The sequence below is a fragment of the Myotis myotis genome, unplaced genomic scaffold (genome assembly GCF_014108235.1).
Source record: "Myotis myotis isolate mMyoMyo1 unplaced genomic scaffold, mMyoMyo1.p scaffold_m19_p_11, whole genome shotgun sequence".
Classification (NCBI taxonomy): Eukaryota; Metazoa; Chordata; class Mammalia; order Chiroptera; family Vespertilionidae; genus Myotis; species Myotis myotis.
This window is the reverse complement of record NW_023416315.1, coordinates 75,626,841-75,648,001: the sequence shown is the minus strand read 5'-3', so window position 1 is coordinate 75,648,001 and position 21,161 is coordinate 75,626,841. Positions and strand designations below refer to the sequence as shown.

The window sequence follows — 21,161 nt, the reverse complement described above, 5'->3', positions numbered from 1 at the left end:
CCATCCAGTCCAGCACTTTAGTTTGCTGAGAGGTTTTGATTACTGCTTTAATTTTACTAGCTGCAATCTGTCTATTCAGATGATCTGATCTTTCCAATTCAGTTTTGGAAGATTTATGTTTCTGGGAATTTATCCATTTTTTTCCAGATTGTCCAAATTGTTGGCAAATAGTTGTTCATAATATATTCCTAAAATCCTTTGTGTTTCTTTGATGTCAGTTTTATTTCTCCTTTTTCATTTTTGATTGTATTGATTTGGGTCCTCTCTCTTTTTCTCTTGATAAATCTGGTTAAAGATTTGTCAATTTTATCTTTAAAAAAAAAACAGCTGTTCATTTCATTGATCTTTGTATTGGTTTTCTTTAGACTGTATTTTGTTTATTTCTGTTCTATATTATTTCCTTCCTTCTACCCACTTTGGGCTTTCTTTATTTTATTTTTGAAGTTCCTTTAAGTGTAAAGTTAGATTTTTTACCTGAGATTTTTCTTGTGTTTTTTTTTTTTTTTTTCTCAGATAGTCCTATAATGCTATGAATTTCCCTCTTTAATGCTATGAAGGACTGCTTTCACCATGTCCCATATGTTTTGGGTTATTGTGCTTTCATTTTCATGTGTTTCAAGGTATGTTTTGATTCTCCTCTGATGTCATTGGTAACCCATTCTTTGTTTAGTAACGTGTTATTTAGCCTCCATGGCTTTGTGTATTTTTCAATGTTCCTCTTATAATTGATTTCTAGTTTCACACCATTATGTTCGGAGGAGATTCTTTTTTTTTATTTTTTATTTTAAATTTCTCTTTAGTTGAAAGTATTAAGATGTCCCCTTTTTTTCCCCATTGGCCCCTTCCTTCCCTTTTCCATCCTCTCCCCAGGCCTTCAACCCACTATTGTTTGTATCCATGGGTTACGAATATAGGAATAGAAGTTCTTTGGTTGATCTCTTCTCTCCCCTGCACCTTTCCCTCTAAGGATCCTCCATCTGTTGCATGCCTCCATGTCTCTGCATCTATTTTGTCCGTTTATTTTGTTCATTAGATTCCACATATAAGTGAGACCATGTGATACTTGTCCTTCTCTGACTTACTTATTTCACTTAGCATAATACCCCCTAGGTCCCTCCGCGCTGTCTCAAAGGGTTAGAGAACCTTCTCTTTTTTTTTTACAGCTGCAATATTCCATTGTATAAACGTACCGTAGTTTTTTGTGTTGTTGCTTTTTATCCACTCATCTCTTGATGGGCACTTGGGCTGTTTCCAAATAGCACTGCTATGAACAATCCCTTCTCACCTGAAATATTTCTGTTGAGAAATCAGCTGACAGTTTTTTGGGAGCTCCCCTGTAGGAAACTAACTACTGTTCTCTTGCAGCTTTTAAGATTCTCTTTGTCTTTAAACTTTATCTTACTAATTATGATGTGATTTGGTGTGGGCCTCTTTGAGTCCATCTTGTTTGAGACTCTCTGTACTTCCTAGACATGTGTGTCTTTTTCCATTACCAGGTTAGTGAATTTTTTTTGGTTATTAAGTCTTCAAATAGATTCTTGATTCCTTGCTCTCTCTCCTTTCCTTCTGGTACCCATAAGATGTAGATGTTGTTACACTTCATCTTGTCCCAAAGCTCCCTCAAATTATCCTCATTTTTAAATTCTTTTTTCTTTTTGCTGCTCTATTGGGAGTTTTTTCTACCTTTTCTTCCAAATCACTGATTTGATTCTCTGCTTCATCCAATCTACTGTTTATTCCTTCCAGTGTTTTCTTCATTTCAGAAATAGTATTCTTCATTTCTGACTGATCTTTTTTTTTGGTTTCTATGTCCTTTTTCATGCTGTTGTGCATCTATAGAACCATTACTTTGAATTCTATATCTGATAAATTACTTGCCTCCATTTCATTTAGCTTTTTTCCTAGAGATGTCTGCTATTCTTTCACTTGGGACCTTTTTTATAATTGTCTTCTCATTTTGGATGCATCTTTGTGTTTGTTTCCATGTATGACATAGTTCTGCTATGACTGCCATTCTTTGTGGGGTGGCCTTATGTAGAAGGTGTCCTGTGGGGTCCAGTGGTGCCATTTCCTTGATCAATTGAGCTGCGTGCTCCAAGAATGTTCCTTGTGTGGGTTATGTGGGCCCTTCTGTTGTAAGTGAGCTTTGAATGCAATTGGGTCATTGGTTTATGGGATTTGCCCTAAGGCTGACTGACTCTGAGGCTCAGCCCTGACCATGAGGTGTGAGCTGCTATGGAGGTGCTGACCACATGAAGCAAAATTTTCCTCATTGGGGTTTGGTATCTGCCAAGATCTTCCCTTGAAGATGCTAGTTGTGAAGCTTATTGGATCCTGCTCTGATGTTGTCTGATGCTGGCCACTGGGTGCATTGGTTCTGGACCTCCTGGGAGTCACTCTGGTGCAGGCCACATATGACGTTGCCTGTGACTGGCCCTTGGCAACCTGTTTGGAGCAGTCTCTATGTGGCCTCTTCTCTAAGTTCTTGGTTATAAGACTTCTCTTCAGCTAGTCTTCACTTGGTTATCCATGATGATTGTTCTATAGTTTAGCTATAATTCCAGTTTGGTCCTGGTAGGAAGTGAGTGTCACTTCCATGTACTTCACTGCTATCTTTGCTCTCCTCGTGGATATATTTTTTAAAGCACAGTATAAATTTCTAATTGAACTAAATTATATAAGTTGGATAGTACTTCATGGCATATAGACTTCGATAACAAAATTGGGTACAACATGGAGAACACAAACTGGTAACCCTACTTTAAAATATAATATATATGCCTTTATTTTTGAAACTAAACAAATTTCTCCATAATTACAATCCCTTATCTAAATGAGAGTGCCATTTTGAGAATATAGATAATTTTAGATAGTTTCTAATCACTGTGAAGAATAGCATCACAATTTTCATAGCTAATATGCAGGCCCAGTTTTGAAATCCATTCTTATGATAGTGAGAGCCTCAGCCATGGCTCTCATCTTAAAGAAGGTCAGAAGAGTGAGTATAAAATTTCCTCTATTGTTTTAAGAAAACTTTAGTCTCTAAGGTTATTCATAAGGAGTCCTGAGTAGACTTGTCAGCAGTTCTAACTTGGTGGCTAGTGGATAGGAACACACATAGCATCAACAGTGGTCTGGGCAGCCCTGTGCCAAAGTAAATTACGTACCAATAAACAGAACTTTGATGTTGTGGCTTACTAGACTGCTCTAATAAATGTTTCAGTTACCTATTGCTGTGTAACAAACCATCCAGGAACTTAGTAGTAGCTTAAAATAACAACAATCATTTATTTTGCTTACACAGTACAGTTCTGGCAGGGCTCATCTGGAAAGCTGGTCTCTACTCTGGGTAGCTTTAGTAGGGGCTGCTAGATTGATCATGTAGGATCAAGCCACTTAAGATAGTTCACGCCAAGGCTGGCAAGTTGGTTCTGGCTGCTGGCTTGGAATTCAGCCAGGGCTGTCAGCTGAGTGCTTCAGTGCCTTTTAATGTGGGTTGCTTGGGCTTCCTAACAGCTTGACAACAAGTGGAAACTACAAAGCTATGATCTAGCCTCAGAAGGGCAAGAACATTACTTCTGTCATATTCTATTTGCCTAACAAGTCAATTAGGCCGATCTATTTTTAAGAGGAGGAGAACTCGATTTTATCTCACAAAGGGAGGGGTAGCCAAAAATGTTACCATCTTTAATCTACCGGAGCAAAGGCTGGGTGTGCAGGGGGTTGTGGCACTGGTGCTCCTTGCCCAGTGGAGGGGTTATTCATACGCCAACAATCTTACACATTCCACCTGAAGCAGGTTTCCTGATTGTAAATGACACCACATCTACCACCAACCTCTCACATATAGGTGGCATGTACCATGGCCAGGCAATATACTAAATGCTTTATAAACATTTTTAAATAGCATCCTTTTAACAGTTCTTTTAGGTAGATGGTAATATTGTCTGAGGCACAGAGAGGTTAATTTACGTGTACAAGATTCATAGCTAGTTGGTGGTAAATCTGAGGTTCAAATGCAGACTGTCTCACGCCACAGTTCATACTCTTAAGTTCTACACAGTAGAATCTCATATGAGGTCACTCCTCCTTTGACAAGCAGGCAATCAAAATACTACTTAATCTGCTACACTGAAGAGGCCCCTATGAAATGACTTAATTGAATACAGCAGTCTAATAACTAAGTTCCTTTTTAAAAAAAAAAAAAAATCACCTGTGAAAGCACTAGAGACCTAAAAGTGCCATAAACATGAAGTCCTGTGCTGAGACAGGGTGCAACTAAGACGTAGAAACCCAGTCCTGCAAAAGATGTCCCAGAAAGCAAGAGGAGTTGGAGTATTGGGTGGGGGTGCTGATGTTGGTCATCAGCCAAGTCATTGAGAAGTGATAAGGGTGAAGTCAGACAAGCATTAACAAGAGTCAGGTCTGAAAGCTGAAACAGAAAAATAAGCCATTTACTCCCCAACTTCTCTAACACTTAATGTTTGTCTAACAGGTGTGAGGTGGTATCTCATTGTAGTTTTGCTTTGCATTACCCTAATAGTTAGTGAAGTCCCTCATTCTGTGCTGATGGCAATGTAAACTAGTACAGCCACTATGGAAAATAGTATGGTGGTTCCTCAGAAAATTAAAGATAGAGTTACAGTATGACCCAGCAATCCTTCTTCTGGGTATCTACATGAAAAACTTGAAAACACTTATTTGCAAAGATATATGCACCTCTATGTCCATTGCAACATTATTCACAGTGGCCAAGAAATGGAGACACCCATGTTCTTTGATAGAGGACTAGATAAAGAAGATGTGGTACATATATGCAATGGAATACTACTCAGCCATAAGAAGAGATGAAATACTGCCATTTGTGACAACATGGATGGGCCTTGAGAACATTATGCTATCTGAAATAAGAAAAAGTTAAGAACCATATGATTTCAGTCAAATCCTAATAAAGAGAGAATATGATAATTGACCATCATGCTGTCACAAAGATGGCGGCACCCACAGCCAATAAGGAGGGAATGTTCTAATTGCCTGCCACACCCTCAAAGATGGCAGTGCCCACAGCCACAAGATGGCTGGCAGGGGAGGGCAGTTGGGGGCGACCGGGCCTTCAGGGGAGCAGTTAGGTGTCGATCAGGCAGGCAAGGGAGTGTTTAGGGGGTGATCAGGCAGGCAGGCGGGTGAGTGGTTAAGAGGCAGCAGTCCTGGATTGTGAGAGGGATGTCTGACTGCCGGTTTAGGCCTGATCCAGTTTAAACCAACAGTTGGACATCTCTCGAGGGGTCCCAGATTGGAGAGAGTGCAGGCTGGGCTGAACCCCCCCGCAGTGCATGAATTTTGTGCATCAGGCCTCTAGCATGGGATATAAAACTGAAACTGATAGACACAAACAATAGTATGGTGGTTACCAGAGGGAAGAGGGTGGAGACTAGTAAAGGAAAAAGGAGGGCAAATATTTGTATTTGGTGACTGAAGATGATTTGACTTTGGGTGGTGGGCACACAGTGCAATATACAGACCCAGTATTATAGAAATGTACACTTGAAACCTACATGATCTTATTAACCTATGTCACCCCAATCAATTTAATTTAAAAATTTAATAAAAGAAAATTTAATAAAAGAAAAGAAAAATAAACCAAAGAATGATTAGTGGATGTGAGGATTTCTGTTCTCTTGACTTTGTAAACTTCAACTATTCTCCTTTTCTAAATTCCTGACTCTTGTAAAGCAGCCTGCACCCTCAAGGACTGCTAACCTGACGCTTATCTGCTCTGTGGATCTGTTGTTGCGAGGTCCCTCAATACTTCAGTTTGCCTATAGACTGAATATTTCTGCAGCACTGAAAGCTGACTGTTTCTACCAGCACCTTCTTGCTTTCCCCCCTCTGCTCAGAGTAAGCTGGGCTGGTTTGGGCACTGCTAAAAAAAAAAGTACATGGAGACAGTAAATGGCCTGATGCTTCATGTAGTGTCTCTATCCACAATGATTGGCATAATAGCCAAAAATTACCAATAAATTATTTTAATAATAGCTTATTATATCCAAAACTCATCAGAATAGGGTTTTTACACTTACGATTCTAATATATAGAATTTTATATCCTTTTGTTTAAACCCCCATCAACTGATTTCCAAAGCATTGTACAAAGTATTAAATTTTATTGTATTTATTACATATTTATTTTATTACACTGTTAATTGCTTCTCTTCTATATGTATATACTACTCTTTAATTATTTTTACATTTGTCCAAAAATCATATTCAAGAAGTTATATTTCTCTGCTCATTTATATTAAAAATGCAAAAGTGTGTGCAAATGGAAAATATTTTGGCTTGAGAGAGTTAGTTTATTACAAATAAAAATACATGCTGTGAATAAAGAAAAAGTGTTTAATGCTCATATTAAACCCAACTACACTAATTTTATTAACGATTTGAGTTGTACTTGTTCAAAATCCAAATGTTGGAAAATGAAATTGTCTTTTGTATTGTTGCTGCTTTGTGCTTTAGAGATTTGATTAAGTTTTGTCAGTCTCCTATGTTTTTTCTACTTTTGACTTTTCTTTATCACCTTATATTGACCCTTCAGATGTATTCTCATTAGGTGTACTTGTATGGTTCATTAACGGGTCCTTAGACAGATAGAGATCACAGGGGTAGGCAATGTCCAATCCTTTCCTGAAGTGTAGGAGCCGTGCCCCAATGGCTTTCGGGGCATTCACTTGTCATGCTGCTGGCTTTTGGCCAACAGAGATGAACAAATTAGCAGAGTGTACCTGTGTTGGCCCTGTTCCTAGTCTCATTTATGTAATTGATGTCTGGTGGCTTCATTATGGATCATTAACATATCAACGTGGTGTCTGAGCCTGGCAAAGTGCTGCTTGTTGTCAGGCCTTAGCAATTTACCATAACATACAAAGCAAGAAGTCCTGGACCTTCCAACTGGAGTCATAGCAAAATCAAGATAGTAGCACAGAAGGCCCAAATTCAGTGACTCTTAGAGTTCCTTTGTGTTTGAAATAGTTAATAACAAGTTTGGATTTTTGTTAGACTATTTTTCTATAAGACAAAAGACATGCTTTGTAAATAACAATACTCTATGTGGTTCTTTTAAATATTTTAAGTTCCTTCACATTCACTAGTTTAATTTTCATAGCTTTATGTCTAATTAATGTACATATTTGTTGGTACCTATGAACAATGGTAATTTTGTCTAAATGTGACAGACTTTTAAGCCAAAGAAATTACATATTTGGAGATGGTTTTGATTTTAGGTAAATGATTTACTCTGAATTAACTGTCTCACATTGCTTGAGAAGAATTGTAGGTTGTTTTTATAGTCAATCTGAAATACAAGCTTGAAATTTTCTATTCTAGAGTTGTTCTTATAAAGTGTTATTAGATTATCAGTTGTTTAAGATGCAAAACAAAGGAGTGTTTTAAAGACACATATTCCTTATTCACTTAGTACTTCTAATTTAAGGTAATTAATACAGACAAAGGTAATTGTCAATATTTACTACTATAAATAATAATAAAAAGAAATAAGAATTTTTAAAAAAGAAATAAGGATGACTTTAAGAAGTAAAATAAATATATTCAGATAAACTGTATTTGTTATAAAGGACATATGTTTTTAGAAGTGGAAAAGCAAACCCCAGCACAACCTGTGGACAAATGCCAACCATGACAGAGTGGCTTGTGACAACAAACAAACAACTCCGAAGGGAATGCTCTTTCAATCATTATCCTGCTTCCTTGGAAAAACATAAAGCTGGCAACCCAGTGCTGTTTCCAGCTTTCTTTTCTTCCTCTTCTTTCTGTTTTGTTTGTTTGTTTGTTTGTTTTAGAAAATTATAAGTTATTGAATTCACAATGCTGGTATATGCTAGTCAAAGTCTATACTCTTTTCTTGGTGCGCATTTTAGTTTTAGGCAACAATTAAGTCAGTGTTTAACTTTCTTTTCACTTGACATTTCACAATCTTCAAGAGAATAATCTAGAAAAAATAGTGATTCATAGTCTACGGTACTTTTGTATGCAAGGTAAATTTTGATGACAAAAACACTGTTAATATTTTCAGAACAAGCAATTTATAAATTTAAGGCAATAGATTATTTATTCAAACTTAGTATGTTACACAAAGTTCTGATAAAATAGAAGCATTAAGACAGTCTCCTGGAGTTTGTTGTAATATTATTTAATTTGTTGACATATTTTTAGGTTCCATAAAGTAAAACTTCATTATGTTTTCCTCAAGGATTTAAAACTAGAGGCCCAATGCATGAAATTCGATCAAGGGGCTCAGCCCTTGTAGCCCCAGCTTCGTCTGGAAGGTCCTCCGGAAGGATGTCCGGAAGGTCGTTTGGCTGTCTGGTCTAATTAGCATATTATGCTTTTATTATTATAGATTATTATTATAGATAATGTGTGATTTAAAGCAATGGCCATTTTCAAAGTCTTCGTTGTTTGTGTTCCTTAAGTGAATCAAGAAAAATGCATTAATATTTCTTTTGTAGTCACAATGGGCAAAATGGTCAACTTAGAGTCTGTGAAGGACCCAAAGCATTTGATAAGGTTTGTGTTTTGAAGATGCTTGTGATTCAATAGGAAGGGAAAAGGCATATATAGTGCTTCTATTAGGTGAAATTAAGGGATTCCAGTGGTCACTCTTGGGACTCATTTACTGTTTTGACTGTGTACTTTGTTTATCTCTCCTACTACACTGTGACGTCTTGGTTGTTGTTTTTTGTTTGTTTGTTTCTTGTGTTTTGTGTGTATGTGTGTGTGTGTGTTTAACTTTCCAAATACTGTTTACTTCACTAAAACCTGGAGACAAGGAAAAGGCATGTGACTGCCTGGGACCCAAGCCTAGGAGTGCACATTGGCAACCGCGACATTCAAGGCTGGGGTGCTGAGACCCAGCAGCCCTGCCACTACTGCTCCAACCAGAAGTGCCATCTGCTGCCCAAGGAACAAAGGTGGACAGAGGTCTCCATGACCAAGGCCTTACAGACGCTGAGGAGCATCAGCAGGAGGCGAGCTGGCTGGAAAGTGTGGTGTAGGTCTGAGCGTGATCTCATCCACACCTGGGCAGATGTGAGGATGCAAGGGACCAGACTAATGTTGCAATCAATGTTCATCTCGATGTATTTCCAGTCAAATTCAGTGCCCTGAGCTCCAACCCAGAGGGGAATGCAATGGGACATTATGAGATTTATGTTTAATAAGTAGTAAAATACTGGATAAGAATACTAGTCTTAGGCAGGAGTCAGTTGACAGAAGCAAGAGGAAAAAGGAGAGGAGAAAAATTTCCAGAACTTTTTGGGAATTCGAGGCCTCAGGCTATTTCTGAGAATTGTATACCAAGGACTCTTCTTATTGTAATTATTCAATAATTTTTAAAGATCTTTAATTTTTTATACAAAAATATGTACTTACAGTTAAAGTATTTGAAAAATACAGAAAAGTATAAAAATCACACATAATCATATCTCCCATGTCTTCTTCCAAATATGGTTTTGATTTTACATTTAACATGATTCAAGTAGATTGTGGACCACTTAACCATATGAGTAAAATTATTCTGAGGAGAAATTTTCCTAGATGTCTGTAACACATTATAGAAGTGTTTATTTTCACAGGTAGTCAATTTTATGCAAATTTAACCCCAAAAGTTATTTTGTGCAAAAAGTATGTGATCTTCAAACATTTTATTACAGCATTGGACATTTGGTTCATAAGTATTCTCTTCTCTTGAGGAAATTATATTCTATTTCCTCTCTGACATACCACACAGTAAAATGCTGATACAGTTTCATTGTAAGTAGGGACTATATAGTACAAGTCAATACTAAGTTGTTAAGAATTTCCTTCTTCTCCCAATGGTATACACATGATTGCAATAGGAAAATGGTTGGAAATCAGATTTAACCCTTTGTTCAGTTTTTCAAATAGGAATGAGGAGATTCGGGGCAATAAATACATTTTTGACTACTTGTTGAACAATAAGATTTTGGCTAAGATGTAAGCACGCAAGAAAAGTTTGCAAAATTAATAGACACACAAAACACTTTTACTGAATGAATAGAAGAAGCTTACAAACTTTCTAGATTTAATAAAATATTCACAGTAATAAAAGTTCTTATAAATTATTATAAAGCCACCTTTTCTTAAAATAACCCTAGCATGGTTTCTTAGGTGACAGACCAGGTAACCTAATTAATTTAAAATCCGTTTGTTGCCATCCTGCTGTTGAAAAACTAGATGGACAGACAGACAGAGACAGCGGCATGGAGAGAAACACACAGGAACAGAAAAATAGAGCATGCTCAGAAAAGCACCACATTTTGAAATTCAGATGGCTATCATCAATAAAACAACAAAGTACAAGTGTTGGTGAGGATGTGGAGGAAACAAACCCTCATGCCCTGTTGGTGGGAATGCAGATTGGTGCAGCCACTGTGAAAAGCAGCATGGAGTTACTTCAAAAAATTAATACTGGAACTGCCTTATGACCCAGTGTTTCCAGTTCTGGGAATTTATCCAAAGATACCCAAAAAATTAATTTGAAAGAAAATATATGCACCCCTATGTTCATTGCAGTGTTATTTGCAATAGCCAAGATTTGGAAACTGCCCAAGCATCCATCAGTAGATGAGTGGATAAAAAAGCTGTGGTACATTTACACAATGGAATATTACTCAGCTGGAAAAAAAAAAGGAAATCTTACTTTTTCCAACAGCATGGATGTAAGCCAGTCAGACAAGTACCATATGATTTCACTCATATGAATCTAATGCACCAAATAAATTAACAAAATAGAAACAGATTCATAGATAGAGAACAGACTATCAGAGAGAATGGAGGTTTCAGAGCTGGGTGAAAAAGGTGAAGGGATTAAGACAATAATTTTCATAAACACAGAATACAGTATGGTGATTATGAGAGGAAAAAGGGGGTGAGGGAGGTAGGAGAAGGTAATGGAAGGAGACTTGACTTGGGGTGGTAAATACACAATATAACATACAGATGATGTGTTATAGAATTGTACACCTGAAACCTATATTCTTTTATTAACCATTGTCAACCCAATAAGTTAAAGAAAAAAGAAAAACATACCTGTCACAATGGGATTGCTTCTTCCCAACATTTTATTTTAACTTTATTTATTAAATTCACCTTAAGGTTTCAATCATGGAGTTCCCAATATTAAATGCTCATATTTTAATATATTTCTTGACAGGAAAAGGTGCAAGATGAATGCCCTTGATATACAAAGTCAGTTGAAACAAGGCTTGACAAAAGGTTTAAGTTTGACCATCAGTTATTCAAATCTCCTAGGTCATATTTATTTCACTTTAACTTCCTTGAAGAGCTTTCTTTTACCTATTAAGGCAGGTGTCCTTCCCACACTCTCACCAGATTTGACAGGTGGCCTTCATCACCCAGCGCTGGATTATAAAATGAGCCTCGCCATTAGGTCAGTTGTGATCACACATTTTAATACTGTTATATTTCCATTGAAATCGTTTTATATGACAGTTTGTGCCATCTGATAACATTATTTAATTGACAAGGAAGCTATTTCTCTTATTATTTCTCTTCTTAAGGGTTGCATATTTTAAAATCATAGACCTTCTTAGGAAGTAGTTTTGGAATGTGAAGCTTGCAGCGAGGGCATAGTTTAAACTGAATGAGCCTGTTGTTTCCTTGTGACTTCTTTGAAGTTTTCCCAATTATGTAGGTCTTGCTATTTGTTTGTTTTTTAAGTCAGAATTGCTGCTACCAGCAGGAGTTCTGATAGTGGACTTCACAAATTTGGTAAAAACATAGTTAGAGACAAAGGAGATCAAGGTGACTTTTCTTGAATTTCATCCATAGGCATTAGTTTCTTATTTTTCTCCTTTGCAAACTTCTTAACAAGCTAATATTTAGATTTAGGGAATTTATAGCCAAGAAAAAACTAGTAAGAAAGCAATTATTGGAAATGTTCTGAAGTATTAGATTCATCAAAGAAAAATAAATGGAAATTGTCGGTGATTATGTTAAGTTCATTTGCTTACAATCTTTAAGGTCAAATTTTGCCACGCAGCTTACAAGAATACATCAGTGAAATAAATAGAAATGTAAAATAAAAAGTCGGAATATTGAATCTTTTAAATGAGAGTAGAAAGTGAAGAGTGGTAAGAAATAATTATAGAGTGCTACAATAACTATTAAATTTGGGAGGCAAATTTGTCTTAATCGAAATTTACCCTCTTTGTCTATGATCAGCTTTCTCTGAGTGATATAATAAACACTTTCCACCACATCACAGTTTTAGTGAATATGGTAGTGCTTACCTAAACCTGCTTATCTTAGCACATCCTGATAGTATCCTTCCACAGTGCAACAAGGTAAAACTGATTTTATAACCGAACCAAACAGTAGGCCCATTTATGCTGTTTTCTAAGGAACAACCTTAGAATATTTGGAGGAATTAATGGATTGCTTTTTCTGAACAAGTTGCTAGATGAGACTTGAGCCCCAAACATGTGAAAGTTACCAGGACCTAGAGAACAGTTACATTGAGTTATTGACTTAATATAGATCCTATGCCTCAAAGATCAAATAAGAGGCAAACTTTAAGGTTGACAGCCTATTGTAAAAATTAAAGTACTAGTTAAGAATCTTTTTTTTCCCTTCTCTAAAAAAGAGTACCTATAAGCAAAGATAGGATTATTCACAGGAAACTACTTTAATAAGAAAGGGCATGTGAACAAATTACTGATCAATCCCTAATTGTGTTCAAATACCATATGGCAAGACAAAGATGATTGTAGCTTAAAGAAAGTTCAAAACAGAACACAGAATGTCAAATGAGATTTAATCCATGAATAACTTATTCATTGCTGGTAAGGAAAGGGCTAAGAAATTCAGAGAAGAGTTAGTGACAATAAAGTTTTTTTGTGGAATAAATATTACAAAACATAATTATACAATATATACAAACAAAAAATTTAAAAGTAGAGGGAAGCATGTGGTATAGTTAACTTGAACAGTGTAGTCAATAATAAGTGAAGGAGATAAAAATAATGGGCATTATCATATGAAGATGAAATGTAACAAAATTTATGAAGATTAGCAGTCCTTGAATATCACACTCAAACAGTGCGAGCTGGGCAGGTTACACACTCCGCAGAGAGGTGGTGCTCAGGAGCAGTGCCTAAATTTGATTATGAGAATTACATAAAATTTAAATTGACAGCATTAAATAGGAGGAACTTGTATGCAGATATGTATAACCCATGGACACAGGCAATAGTGTGGTGAAGGCCTGGGGTGGTGGGAGTGGGGAGGACAGGGGTGGGCTGAGAGAGGTCAATGGGGGGGGGGGGAAGGGCATATGTAATAATTTCAGCATTAAAGATTTAAAAATAAATAAATAAATAAATAAATAAATAAATAAATAAATAAATAGGATCATCATAAACCTAGGCTTTACCATCTATATATGTCCATCTACATAAAACCCTAATGTGCAAATCAACCAAGTGGCAGAACGACCAGTGTAACAACCAGCAAAACAACCGGTCACTATGATGTGCATTGACCACCAGGGGGCAGATGCTAAACAGATGAGCTGCCCTGAGCCCGCAGACCCCGACCGGTCGTGGCGTTGAGGGGCAGAGCCAGAGAGTGGGTGGCTCCAGATCAGCCAAGGTGGGTGTGAGCAGGGCCCCCCCAGTCACCCTGCAGATTGACCCACAGAGGGAGGCAACTGGCAGTGGCAGGGGGCAGGGCCAGTGAGCGGGCAGCACGAGACCAGCCAAGGTGGGTGCGAGCAGGGGCCCCTGATCGCCCCACCAGTTGCCCCACAGATCAGCCCTGATCACCAGCCAGGCCTAGGGACCCTACCCATGCATGAATTTGATGCAGCGGGCCTCTAGTCCTATATAATAAAGATATAATATGCAAATTAACCCTCACACCCTCACAAGATGGCTGCCTACAACCAGGCCAGCAGGAGGGTTAGTGAGGGACGACCAAATGACTGAACAAGGAGGCTGTGTGGAGTGACCAGGCTGTGGTGGTGGGGGCAGTAAGAGGGGACCAGGCCAGTGGAGAGGGGCAGTTAGGGGCAACCAGGCCAGGGTGGGGGGATGCAGTTGGGAGCAACCAGGCTGGCAGGGGCAGCAGTTGGGGGCAATTAGGCTGCCAGGGGTGGCAGTGAGGGGCGACTAGGTTGGTGGAGGGGCAGTTGGGGGTGACCAGGCCAGCAGAGGGGACAGTTGGGGGTGACCAGAATGGCAGGGGGGCAGTAAGGGGTGACCAGGCCGGTGGGGGGGGGCAGTTAGGAGTGACCAGGACAGCAAGGAGGGGGCAGTTGGGGGCGACCTTCCTGGCAGCGGGGGGCAGGTAGGGGCAACCAGACAGGCAGGCAGGTGAGTGATTAGGAGCCAGCAGTCCAGGATTGTGAGAGGGAAGTCCAACTGGCAGTCTGACACCCCCCAAGGGGTCCCAAATTTCATGCACCAGGCCTCTAGTCCTATCTAATAATAGAGAAACATGGTAATTAACCGTAACTTCGCTACCCTTCCCATTGGCTAATCAGGGCAATATGTAAATTAACTGCCAACCAAGAAGGCAGCCGGCAGCCAGGCAGCTGAAGCGAACAGGAGGCTTGCTTGCTCCAGTGATGGAGGAAGCCAAGGTTCCCTGCCTGCCCTGCCGGCCTCTGAGCTGCACTCTAAGAAACAATGTTGCAAATATAGAAGCTAAACAAACCCCAGAAACCCGCTTTCAGCCAACTGGCAGCTGCAACAGTGTTTCAATTATAGAAGCCAAACAAACCCAGACCTGCTTTCAGCAGCTGAGGTCTCAGAGCTGGAGCCGAGCCTCAGAGCTAAAGCCGGAGTTCCAGTGAAAGCCATAGAAGGTAAATAAATTCCAGAATAACAAAAAGAAAAAAGAAAAAAAGGAGAAGTTGGGAGCTTCAGTCACCCGCCAGCCTGAAAACGACCCTCATCCCCTCACCCAGGCTGGCCAGGCACCCAAGCGGGACCCCCACCCTGATTCGGGACACCCTTCAGGGCAAACCAGCCAGCCTCCACCCATGCACCAGGCCTCTATCCTATATAGTAAAAGGGTAATATGCAAACTGACCCTAACAGCAGAAGGACTGGGTATGACTGGTCACTATGACACACACTGACCACCAAGGGGCAGACGCTCAATGCAGGAGCTGCCCTCTGGTGGTCAGGGTGCTCCCACATAGGAGGAGCTCTGCTCAGCCACAAGCCAGGCTGATGGCTGACAGTACAGTGGTGGTGGTGGGAGCCTCTCCTGCCTCCTCAGTGCTAAGGATATCCGATTGCAGTTTAGGCCTGCTCCCTGCTGGCAAGTGGACATCCCCTGAGGGCTTCCGGGCTGCCAGAGGGATGTCTGATTGCCATCTTAGGCTCAATCCCCTGGGGAGTGGGCCTAAGCCAGCAAGTGGTCATCCCCTGAGGGGTCCCAGACTGTGAAGAGGGCACAGGCAGGGCTGAAGGACCCTCTCCCCCCACCCCCCGAGTGCACAAATTTTTGTGCACTGGGCCTCTAGTAAATATATAAAAGGCTAAGCGACCAGCCAACTGGCTGACCGCCTGTAGGTATGACATGCATTGACCACCAGGGGCAGACACTCAGTGCAGGAGCTGCAGAGTGACAGCACTTTGCAGAGTGCCCTCTTGCATTCTGGGACCCCTTGGGGGATGTCAGAGAGCTGGTTTTTGTCTGATCCCTGCAGGCCAGGCCGAGGGATCTCAGAGGAACCCCACTCACTCTGCAGATGCCCTTCGAGCCCCAGTGCTGCCCCAGATGTGGCTAGCCAGGGAGGGACCATGGGAGGTTGGCTCCAGATCTCTCCCAGTCCCACCCTGCCAGCCACCTTCTAATTAATTTCCTTTCAATGTGCACAAATCGGAGCACTGGGTCCCTAGTTTATATAAATTACAGATTGGTGGCTTGTAGGCCAAATCCTCATACATTTTTGTTTGGCCCCATAATTTCTAAATTGGTTTTCAACATTGAAGCACGTGGCTTCTCTGGAAATATGTGAAGCTCTGGCAACACTAAGCCAGCATTCCATGTGGTAACACATTCCTTTAGATTCGGCATGCTCCTGCCATTTTGCTAAATTTTCTACCTTGCTTCTTCACTGGGTTAAACATCTACTTAGCCTGTGAGAGCATTCGGATTAAGACTCCTGGTTTAGATATTTTTCTAAGTATTTTATTTAGGAGATAATGCCTATACAAATACAAGGGAAAGAATCAAATGAAAACTTGAGTATTATGAGTGCATGTTTTCTGAGTGATGCTTTGGTCAGTATCTGTCTTTCACAATTTAGGTAAGCGCCCCAAGGGGCGAGCACATCGTGTTGTTCACCATGGGGTATGCAGAGCCTGACACAGTGCCTGACTTCTTCCAAGGCATTAATGTTTCTATGATTGACTTTAGTAATGGAACTGTCCAAAAATACTAACAACATATTCCTGCTTAAAATGTACTTCATTTTAGGAGTTAAGACATTAACCATAAAAAGTACGCCTTTTTGTCCATAACAAGGTGTTTTAAGAATTATCCACTGACCTTGTCATAAGCCAAGAAAATACTTAGTCCTGATAGTTTGGGAATATAAAGGATCAAAATAAAATCATCCATTTTAATTCTAGCTTGAGTTCAACTGTGTACTATAAAAACTACACTAGGTCTTTGGAGTAAAGGCATGCCAACAGAGCTCATATATGTGCTGATTTAAAAGTAAAATAAGTATTTTAATTGCATTAGTTGTGAATATATTATTTATAACTTATTCAGATCAAGGGGAAATGTTGTCGAGATCTTTAATACAGTACCTGACACAGAATGAGAATTTCATCATTTTTTCATTTGGCTGAATCTCACAATGTTCAAAAAGGAGTAGGGGATGCTCAGATAGTGAGATTCTGCCAGGTGGAAATTGAAGTAGAGAGTTTTTTGTTAGATATAATGGAGAAGGGATTTGGACCAACAAAGATAAAAGCAAATAGTGTTGAGACCACTTAGGAATCCAAAGTCCAGTTAACCAAAATGAGAGACTAGAGGAGTGCCAGACAGAGTAGTCCATCGTCACCATTAACATGAACGTGGTGGGACCCGAAACCTAGGAACCAGGGTGATGCAAATACAACTGAGAGTAAATAAGGAAGAGCTTGTCAAGAACAAGTTTTCATTCCCAACTTGTTTTTAAGAAGTGACTAGATTATTGTACATGGATGGGACAACTAGTTTATTCCAAAAGACCCAAGAGCAGATCTTTTGGAATAAACCATGAATGACTCTGAGAAGGAGAGGCCATGAGCACTTGGCAGCGACTGGGAAGATAACTGAATCAATCTGAATTGCCTCTTGACAGTGAAGATTTTCTGATAGAATACAACAAAGTTCCTTCCTCTATGTTTTTTCTGGACTTCTTTCCACCTCTGGCTCTCCACAGTGATCCCCAGACAGCTTCTGGCTCTCTCCTTAAGGTAGTCTCAAACCTGACATCCTTAATTGACCAACCCAGCAGAGAAGATAGAATTTGTATACCCTAGCTGCTAGGGCAGTGATGGTGAACCTTTTGAGCTCAGCGTGTCAGTATTTTGAAAAACCCTAACTTAACTCTGGTGCTGTGTCACATATAGAATTTTTTTGATATTTGCAACCATAGTAAAACAAAGATTTATATTTTTGATATTTATTTTATATATTTAAACGCCATTTAACAAAGAAAAATCAACCAAAAAAATGAGTTTGCGTGTCACCTCTGACACGTGTGTCATAGATTTGCCATCACTGTGCTAGGGCCTAGCAGAAGTCACTCTGGACCAGGTTGGCAAAGTGCCTACCTGCGAACCCATCACTGTGGCCAGCTGCATGCTATGTACTGATTAGCTAAGGCTTACATCCAGGCCAATTCCAGAACTAATTACAGTAGCCTGGAAGATGAGGTAAGTGGGTTGGCTTAAGAGGATCAATGCCTACCTAGGGAGCTTCGTGTAGAATCAGTCCAATCCAGGCCAAGTGACTGGGAAATTAGGGTACTCAAGAAGGAAAAATAAATATATAATAGATTCTGGTGAGGAAACCAATAAATGTCCACTGTATAAAGAGCTCAGCATTGTCATTGTAGTTGTGGTAGTGGGAACATAGCAAAATATACACAGAATGTCAAGGTGGCATTCAGTTCAACAGTTCTGGAGAAGGTGTAGCTGATAAAAAGTTTCATGCTCCCTAAGCCAAAAGCAGTTAGAATATGTTTTAGCTATGTGTGTTTAAGAAACTTTGTACCTAACAATAGTAGCTCTTCCTCTTCTCCTTCCCCCTTTTATTCCCTTCCTTCATTTCTTCCCCCTTCCCTTCTTTTCTTTTCCTAGTATCATTTATTTTTCCTTGAATCTGGATACAATGAACTATTCAAGACACTGCTCAATACTACTTAGGTCTCATTTTAGGTTCTTCAAATTACCTCAGAATTTGTAAATGTGAGAATTCACATTCCAGTAAAACTGGAAAACTAAAATTTGAGATACCAACAAATTTACTCAATGTTGGTGCAACTTTACAAAATTTCATATGCAACACATGGACTTTAATATAACAGAATTTGGCCTTTATAAACTAGTTTACACATAAGCATAGTTATCTTTGCTTATCTGTCCTAGCCTATTTATTTAATTTTTATTGTTTTTTAGAGAAAGGAAGGGAAAGAGAGAGGGAAACAATGTGAGAGAGAAACATCAATTGGTTGCCTCCTGCATGACTGGGGATCTAACTCACATCCTGGTTACGTGTCGTATACCTGGAATCAAACGTACCACCTTTGGTGTATGAATGATGCTCCAACCAACTAAGCCAAACCGGCCAGGGCTGTACTAACCTATTTAGTATTGCACCAACAGAGGTACCACCCCATAGCTTTTCATTCTGTAAACAGATTATTCTTCCTCTTAAGACAAGGTGAAAAAACTTAAAGTTCCCTCCCAGAAAAAGTGTTAACCTTGAATCATCAAAGTCCAATGTTTCAGCATTAGTAACACAGAAATAGGTTATGGGAAACTCTTAAGATTTTCGCATAAGTAGGTAAGTTATAGTGTGTAAGTCAGCGGCGGCATGCTCACAGATCTGCCTATTCTTGGAGATAACGGCTTCAAACTCACCAACACCAGCAGCAACAATCAGGACAACACAGTCAGCCTGAGATGTGCCTGTAATCATGTTTTTGATAAAGTCTCTGTCCCAGGGTATCAGTGATGGTCACATAATACTTGCTGGTCTCGAATTTCCTCAGAGAGATATCAATGATGATACCATGCTCACACACAGCTTTCAGCCTATGCACTTGAAGGCGTATGTACTGGAAGGAGCCCTTCTCCATGTCAGCAGCCTCCTCCTCAAATTTTTCAACGGTTGTTTTGTCAATCCCACTGCATTTGTAGATCAGATAGCCACGGTAGTGGTAGACTTCCCGGAATTATGTGTCCAATGGCAATGATGTTAATATGAGTCTTTTTCTTTTCCGTTTTGGCTTAGATTTAGCTGTGGTTTTCATGACACCTGTGTTCTGGCAGCAAACCCACCTCAAAAAAAGTTCCCTTCTTAATCAATGTAGTCCTAAAGTCATTGGGTAGGACAAAAAAAAAAGAAATTATTTGTACCAGGAGTGGGATGGTACCCCAGTGACCCAGTGCAAGATATCAGAGCCAAAGTAGTGTGAGGCAGGTATCTGCAAAGGAGAGATGTCCTGCCCTGCTCAGAGTGTTAGAGCCTGACCACACACAGGAGGTCATCCACAAAGAGGGCAGCCTGGCACAGAGTATAAGAGGCTGAGTAGGCAGAGGAGGGTGTCTACATGGGGTGAGAGGCAAGGCGAGTCAAAGCCATAGAAGAACGGTAAGGGCACAGCTACGGAAAGCTACAAGTGTTAGCAGCAAGACAGGGACACCTTGTGGAAGAACAGCCTGGCATGGTTCTTGGAGCCCAAGCTGGGAGAAGAAAGCATCCAATCGGAGAACAGTGGAGGCAAAGAGGCAAATGAGTTGTACATACATAGGGGATGTTTCAAACAGTAAATCTATTGAAGATATGGGAGCCAGGTGCTCATTGTTAAAGGTACAAATATGGAAAGGGAGAAGACTTGCGTGAACCCTGTGTTGGAATTACAGGTATCCTTTTCAATGAAAACAGACATAGTTATGGATATGGATATAGAAATAATTGTAGATGTAAATATAAGATGTCCCAGAAAATGTATATATACACACTTTGAATAATTATAAAGGCAGTGTTTACTAAAATACTTTTCATTTCCAAAAATGAGTAAAGTGTACATACATTTTTGAGGGATACCCTGTATATATAACATATATTCCCTAGCTCTGTTCCCTGGGAGATCCTGGAAATAGCAATACCCCAAAAGCAATTAGCACACCTAGGGCCCAGACTTTTCTTCCTAAATACCAGATTTTTTTTTCCAAAAGTAATCTGGGATTCTTAGAGAATTGCCTCATTTTATCTTTGGGGCAAGGAAATTAGAAAATGAATTTGTGTCAAAAAGTAAGGAACATGATACAAGGATGAAGAAACCAACTTAAGGAAGCTCCCACTAGTCATCCTGGAGAATCAAAGTAAATGATGATCATAAAGTAAATCATTTTAAAACATTTAATAAAGAGGGAAATATGAATACGCATACATTCACACATACACATCGAACGTCTGATGAGGAATGAGATATTAATATAACTTCAAAACAACTCCCACCAAAGTGCTTATGAATTACAAAGAAGAAAACTTTATGGCGGAGAAGCTGAGTAGATACCACTTTAGTCAAGTGATCAGAGTAAACACTAAAAGTAAAGAGGTACAACGAAATCCTGTACCAACTAATAGAATATAATGAGAAAAACAGAGTATTATTTTTGTATTATGTCTGAAAAGATATATAACCTGAAACTAACCATGGGGAAACCATAATTAAGGGACATCTACAAAATAACCGGCCCTATAGTCTTCAAATGTGCCAAGGTCATGAAAATCAAAGAGAGGCCAGAACTGTTCAAGATTAAAGAGACCTGATAAGTAATTCACTGTGTGATTCTGAGCTGT

At 39.5% G+C, this 21,161-nt stretch overlaps 1 protein-coding gene across 1 annotated transcript in view; it reads left to right on the top strand.

Annotated features, from left to right (window-relative positions):
• FOXP2 (forkhead box P2) overlaps window positions 1-21,161 on the top strand; it is a 691,137-nt gene that overhangs the window by 351,468 nt on the left and 318,508 nt on the right. The window lies entirely within an intron of this gene.